Below are 7,956 nucleotides of genomic sequence, written 5' to 3'. Positions count from 1 at the left end.
TTTTCTCTGTTTTTGAGGGCTTGGTATTGAAGGGATTTCTCATATTACTTGGTTTGAGGGATTGTTAATCAACATTTCGATATTGTAATCTTAATTATATTGAAGGTATTAGTTTCAATTCTAATTTCTTGTTCTTGTTTATCGTTGTTATCTTTGAATGTTTGTTTCTACATTTAATTTGAATTTGATTTTCTCCATGGATTTCATTGTTGAATCTCTTGTTAGTTTTAATATGCTTAGTGAGTAGTTTTATTTCTAGGGCTTGGTGAAACTATGCAAAAGGTCATGATTCTTGTTTGATTTTAGGATTTAAATTTGGTTTGTCTAGGCGATTCAATTGATGGGTTTTAGATTGATTGCATGTTTGGCCGATTTGCAAGTTTTATTCGCTCAATTCTATAAACGAGAGTTGCGAGTTTGAGTGAACGATTTCCTTCTTTGAACAATTAAGCTTTAATCGCGATAGCTTGTTTTATTGTTTGATTGTCGAATTTGTTTGCGAGAGCAACATCTTCCTTCGCCTATATTCATTCCTATCCCAATTGTTGTTCATGAATCATGATCGATGCATAGTGAATCCTTTTAGCCCTAGGTTTTTAATTATTGAATTTTATTCATCTCGTGTTTTTTGCGTTCTACTTAGATAAACAAAAATCCAACATTTGATCGTTAGCAATAGTGAACTTGGTTCAAATTGTGACTTTATTTGTCCTTCCACAGTGGTTCGACCCTACTTTCCCAACTATACTAGTTAGGTGAATTAGGAATTATTTTTGGTAGTAAAACGACCTATCAGTTACCTACATGTCAATAGTCGTTTCTTCCTTCATATTAACGAGATTCTAACCTTCTGCCTTCATGTCAGTGTACCTCAGGCTAGAAGCTCCTCCGTTCGCTTCCCCGTTTTGGGGTTCAGTTGTCTGAGCTATATTACCAGTTTGCATGCGCTTATATCAAGTCTTTGAAGCAGATCTTGACAGTCGAGTGATGTCACCATCACATTTAAATTCGATCTCCCCTTCCAACAGCAAATTGCTATTGTGGATGAAACATTTTGGCTAAGAACGGATGATACGCAATCAGCTGCAAGCAACGACATGAAAGACAAAACCAAAGCTTCTATCCGCAATACGTAACAAGTGATCATAATGAGAGTACATCAAACAAACATTTTTTTTAAACCTACAACACTACATCACAGTCAAGGTTTGATCGATTTGTATTGTAAGAGCTGCTTAAAATCAACAAGGGGCGCAAGAACAATTTGCTTGGTTATGTATAGGAACAGTAGGGGCAACCCTTCAGATAATATACGATGTCTAGATGCTGTGGATGACCGATCCTTTGAAGTCTGCCTTTTCTGTGATTCATAAAAGAAAATTCCATAATAAAATAACTCTTCAAAAATAGAAAATACCTTGGTAAAAATTTAAATGTTTAGTCGCCTGGTTAACGCAATCGTAGAAAAAATCGACTCAGTGACTTCTATCTGAACTGACTTCCCTAAAGCTCAACTCACTTTCGATCAGCTTAGCTGAAGAACGATACACCCCGAGGGTATTAATAAAAATTCAAATGCTAACCAAAACATTTAGGAAGTTTAGAGTCCCCAAATATAACTGACTACTTGTAAAAAATCTTATTTTTCCCATTTGCCTTGGTTCTGTAGCTTCCTCTTCACCTTAACTTTTTTGAATCACTTTCTTTTACTTCCAGCTCTTATTGATCTTCTGATCCTTCATCTTACACTGTATTACTAAGCTCATTGTCCAAAGAACCAGCATGTGTTTCTTTATCCTCTATTGAAATTACTTCACACAATTTTGCTTCCGAAATATCGTCTAAATTGCTTGCTTCAGCACATTCTTCCTCTTTATGAAGCAATTGTTCAGTTGAACCACAGTTTTTGCTTGAATTTTAGATTCAACAAGTGCTCAAGTCTGGCCAGGGTTAGAAACTACTTTTTGGCCAGGTTAAAGTTTTGATTACCATGGTAGATAGTCAAGCTAGCTCACACAAATGCAACATTCAGAGCAAGATAACTGCGAGTCTGATATTCAGATCTACCAGGAAAACGAGAACGTTTGTGAAAGACGACAATAAAGAAGGCTCCAGTATTCTTATCGTGAGGCACAATTCTCAAGCAATGTCCCAGTAGGAAACTAGAAACTTCATTATCATTAACTTCAGGAAGCGATGCAGTGTCACTCATAATGGGCTCTACAGAGCATTCAGCATCCACATTCCCCTCACCATCCTGAATAGCATGTAGAAAGATGACCATGGCTCCTTTATGACAAATTTAGGACTATTGCTGTTCGACAAAGTCACATGTCTCTTCATTATAAATTACGAAAAAAGCTGCTCGATTGGCTGCTTATCCTTATAATAATTGTAATGTCAAATAAGTAGGCTTAGAGAAAAGTTAAATCATCAATGTACATAGAAGAAAAACATCGCTCACCCTAACATAATCAATTCATAAGAAGCACCTTTTCTTCCTCTGTTAAATTGGAAATTTCTTGGGGAGAGGTATTCTATAATTCTTGATTCACAAAACACTGGAAGTGTTTCAGAATAAGATATTAACAACTTCCATTTTCCCTCAAACCCCAAGCAATCTTCTCAAAGTGACATAATACATCATATTACCAACATTTCAATGTTTTAAACATAACTCCATAGATTTCAGCCAAGAACTTGAAATGACAGCTAGATTAGAGTCTAAGTTCAAAACTCAAACTCTAATATCATCAAGATCGAAGATATGAAAGTATCTTGATGAACTAATATGAATTTCAATGAAAATGACAATGTTTAAAGGAAATAAAATGCAAACAAATGACACAAGTATTTACGTCCTTCAAGGTATGTAGTATCTTGTTTATACTATAATAATGGAGTATAATAATTGTTGCAATGAAGTATTACAATTGAGAGTAAGAGATTCAAAGGCTATCACTAATGGAAAAAAAATGTATCTGCTGCGTGTCATTTGCTGCGGTTTTTTTTATATACGCAGCAATAAATAGGAAAAAGAATTTAGAGAAAAAAAAAAACCTATTAAATGCTGCGGTTTCTTCATAGACCGCAGCAAATAAGCATTGAAGACACTCAAATGCTGCGGCAGCAAATAAGACACTCAAATGCTGCGGTTGGTGCTTTGCCCGCAGCAAATAGTACACGAAGAAATCAAATGCTGCGGTTCTATGACTGCAGCAAATAATCCACGAATAAAATGGCGCCTTCTAAATTTTAATGTATATTTTCATGAGAAACCCTTCTGTTTCATTATACCACAAACGACCACAGTACACGCACAAACACAACGGTTTTCTTCTCCGTCCAGACTTCAAACTTCAAAGTTCTACTGTTCTTGTTCATCATCAAACTTCAAACTTCGAATTTTCATAAACCCCCTACTATTCTTCTATTGTTCTTGTTCATCATCATTCTTCAAAACCGTTTGAAACCAAAGGCATTTGGTCTTGTTCATCTTCAAAACTCACGAATTAAGGTATTATTTCTCTTTTTAATTTCAATACATACGAAAAACCTTTAAAATGTGGTTTGTTAATCTACTGCATACGAAAAACCTTCAAAACTTAAAGGTCTTGTTCATCTAATACTGCTTTAAAAATTATTGCATACGAATTAAGGTATTATTATATTTCTCTTTTTAATGTGGTTTGCAAGGTCAATACATACGGAAATTAGTGCTAATTTTTTTTTCTTTGTAGATTATTACACAACCCACGAAATCATGGTAATTTCTATTTGTTTTGTAAATTTGCAAGTTTATATTTTTATTGTTTCACTTGTAATTTAGTAATTTAGTTAAAAATGTGGTTTGTTAATTAATTATTTGCATATTTAGTAATTATTTGTGAATGTGGTTTGTATAGTTTGTTAATTATTCGCATATTTTGTTAAAAATGTGATTTGTTGTTATACTTGTCTTTAATTATTAGAATTAGAATACTTATATTTCTAAGGTTAAATGATTTAATTTTATTATTTATATTTTGAATGTTATATTTCTAAGGTTATACAATGTTAGTTATTCAAAGTATATATTTTTAGGGTTAAATATGTTTGTTATAAATAAGTATATATGTTTAAAAGTTGTGTATTAATTTTGTTTTGAATTAATTAATCACACTAATTTTGTTTTGAATTAATTAATCCTAGTGAGCTGTGTGCACCACATTCATGGTTCTTGGGCTTTGATGGATTGGTCCATGTAAAAAGATCACGTTTCCATGGTTGTTTGGCTCCAAGTATCCTTGGTTAAGGCTCAGACCACGCGGCAAGGTAGGCTAGTCAGCAAGTAGGCTGCTGTCCTTAACTGCCCTCTTTGTTGTTTCTTGGTTTGGTATTGTTAGTTCAAACTTGGTTTGTTTTGCACGAAACTTGGCACACAACACTATTTGGTATATATTATTGGGTTGAAATGGTTAGAATTGAAAATCATAGTCATATGCTAGAAATTACGTGTTAAGTTGCGATTTTAAGGGTTTTAAAGCGTTTTTGGCACTTTTGCGCATAAAGTAGCTCAAACTTGGTTTGTTTTGCTAAAAACTTGGCACACATTACTATTTGGTATATATTATTGTGTTGAAGTGGTTAGAATTTAAAATTATAGTCAAATGCTAGAAATTACGTGTTAAGTTGCGATTTTATGGGTTTTTAAGCGTTTTTGGCACTTTTGCGCATAAAGTAGTTCAAACTTGGTTTGATTTGCACGAAACTTGGCACACAACATTATTTGGTATATATTATTGTTTTGAAGTGGTTAGAATTGAAAATCATTGTCATATGCTAGAAATTATGTGTTAAGTTGCGATTTTAAGGGTTTTTAAGCGTTTTTGGCACTTTTGCGCATAAAGTAGCTCAAACTTGGTTTGTTTTGCACGAAACTTGGCACACAACACTATTTGGTATATATTATTGTGTTGAAGTGGTTAGAATTGAAATTCATAGTCATATGTTAGATATTACGTGTTAATTTAGTTGCGATTTTATGCGTTTTAAAGCTTTTTTGGCACTAACATGTATTTTCTCTTAGTGCTTTCAACAACCTTCTAATTCCGTTGATTGCGGCTACTACACGTTGAAATACATGGACGATATTATTAAATCCGTGAAGGAGGTTGGAGTCGAAAATATAGATGTCGTAAGTATTTGTTATGTTCTTAAATTATATTATAATATATATTTACTATAATATTAATTATTATTGGTAAAATCTAATGTTTATTAATCTTTTAATTTTATATTATATTATAGGTTTTATCCGACATTCCGAGGGAAACGCGCCCTCTGAGAAATGGAGAGATGCGCGAATTAAAAGACAAGATTGCCGCATATCTTTCTAATTTTGTCCTTGATAAATTGTAATTATAAATAGAGTTTTTAGGACTTTAATGTATATTATATATATGTACGTACATAATATTATATTATATATATGATCGATAGTTTATTATTACAAAGAGATTATTGGTGATTATTTGTGATTATCATTGGATTATTGGATTAATCATTGTATATTACATTGTGCATTATTATTGGATTAATATTTGTATTAAACGAAAAAAGAAAAAAAAATACTAACTATTTGTTGCCGTCAACCCTCAACCGCAGCAAATAAGTGAGAGTATTTGCTGCGGTCAACCCCAAAATCGCAGCAAATAATCTTACTTATTTGCTGCGGTTTTGGGGTTGACTGCAGCAAATACTCTCACTTATTTGCTGCGGTTAGGGGTTAACCATAGCAAATAATGCCCTTTTTATTTCCACTAGTGTATGTGTTGAGGCTTAGGGGTTGTTTTTGATGTGTTTTGATGAGCATATGAGCTCCCTATTTATAGAGGGTAATTACATTAAATGAGACTCCACACTTAAAGCTAAGATTACTTACATAATGACCAGCTTCAAAAAGTTCAAGAGACGAAAAACAGAATCCAAAGTGAGCCAGCCAAACTTGCTTGTTCGAGCCACAAAAGTGCTCGTTCTAGCAGGCCTAACTTCAGAGTGCTCATTCGAGCCATTTTGGTGCTCGTCTGAGCACAGCACACCTGATGCTACTGATATTAATGCTCGAACCAGGCAAGGCTTCTTCATTGAGTGCCTCGAACAAGGTACCTCGAATAGAATCAAAAAATATTTCATTTCCTCATTAACTCTCATTCATCATGCTCCATTTAACAACCATAGTTAAGTCTCCATCAATACCCATAACTTAATGCATCGATCACCAACACTTAAAACACCATCATCAACCCACACATTAAGTCCTACTTAATCACCCATCTTAATTCATCCATAGGATTCCTTCTCTATGCACAAACACTAATACATAGACTTGATTGTACACTCAAGTCACAATATTCCTTCAACAGAACTAAATACCAATTACATGAAAATCAATAATCGTACAATGATATGGGAGATACTAAAAAAGCCCACATCCAAAAGTTATGCAAGTCATTTTTGAAGGAAAGCCCAAAATGTTCAATTGTTGGGGAAAAAAATGGAATCCACTACAAAATTGGTGATCACGATCCTCAAGGAAAAATTGTGATGGCACAACAACAGAAAGGAAAATCTCTTTTTATTAAATTTTCTATCTTTTTAAACAAAGCTGAAAATCTAAACCTGCCTTTGAGCGAGTCTCAAATACATGAGTTAGTAGCTTAGTTTAACCTCTCTTACCAAAAACCTATCCCTAGACAATCTCCATTGCGATTTTTGCACATCATGCATAAAAGATTTATTTACTAAACCCACATAGATAAATTAAAGAAGCAACCATAAAAAAATTTTTTTAAAAAAGTAACTTTTTTTAAGTGTCGAGCGACAGCGGAAGCAAGTTCGATGAACAATAAGAAATTCAATGCAAACAATAAGAAAATGACACAAGAGATTTAACGTGGTTTACTATCAATGTGATAGCTACGTCCACCGGCACCGAGATCAAATATTTTCACTATGATCGCAAAGAACTTACAAGATGAATCTCAAGCACACTAACAAATTAATCGCACTTAGTAATCCTAAAATGGGAGTTCATATACTAATGCCCAATAAAAAAAAGTTATTACATAATAAACACATAGTAACCGTCCCAAAAGACACCTCCCGTGAAAAGAAACCGTCATTTCGCGAGCCGTGTACAACTACGCGAGCCGCGAAATGGAGACAGAACGCACTCTGCGCCCCGCGAACTGAGGCAGCAGCTTCTCCGCGCCCCGCGGACCTCCTCTTTGACCCATACTCATATTCTTCAATGGTGCTTGCTAGTTTGAGTCACCATTAATCAACAATCTCCACCTTGACGAAAACTCGTATTCAGCAAACGATCTCATCAACACATAGTGAACATATCTCAAGCCAAAACCCGACGCAAAGCTCATGCATAAGCCGTACATCCGATAAGTCTTCAACCTAGACTCTTTCTGACAAGTCTCTAACCAAGACCCATCACATACTTCTCACCAAGTATAACAACTCATAATGCTCCACATGCATCACAAGCCTCAGGCAAGCTCCATCTTATGGGCAACATGCCTACAATAGGAGCTCCCCAACACCGCCCCTTAGGGCCTACTACAAAAATAGTGTTAAAGTGGGCCAAAAATTGGAGCCCAAAAGCTTCAATAGAAGCCAGCAATAGAAGCCGAAAATTGGAGCCCAATTAGTGGCTGAATTGATTTCAGCATTAATTTGCGGTTGGACTTGAATTTTTTCAAAACAGTTTGTATCAATAGCTATTTTCTTGGGCATTAATATAAACGGCTGAAATTTAGCTTGATTTAATTGAAATTTGGTGGTTATTTTTAAAAATTATAGCCTAAAATTAATTTTCTATTTTATTTCCTAAAAATCAGAAATTGAAAAAATCATGAAATCATGGGTAGTTAATTCTATCATTATATAAATATATATATATAT

This window comes from Amaranthus tricolor, chromosome 3 (genome assembly GCF_026212465.1).
Source record: "Amaranthus tricolor cultivar Red isolate AtriRed21 chromosome 3, ASM2621246v1, whole genome shotgun sequence".
Taxonomy (NCBI): domain Eukaryota; kingdom Viridiplantae; phylum Streptophyta; class Magnoliopsida; order Caryophyllales; family Amaranthaceae; genus Amaranthus; species Amaranthus tricolor.
The sequence above is the reverse complement of the archived record's forward strand: the minus strand, read 5'-3'. Positions refer to the sequence as shown.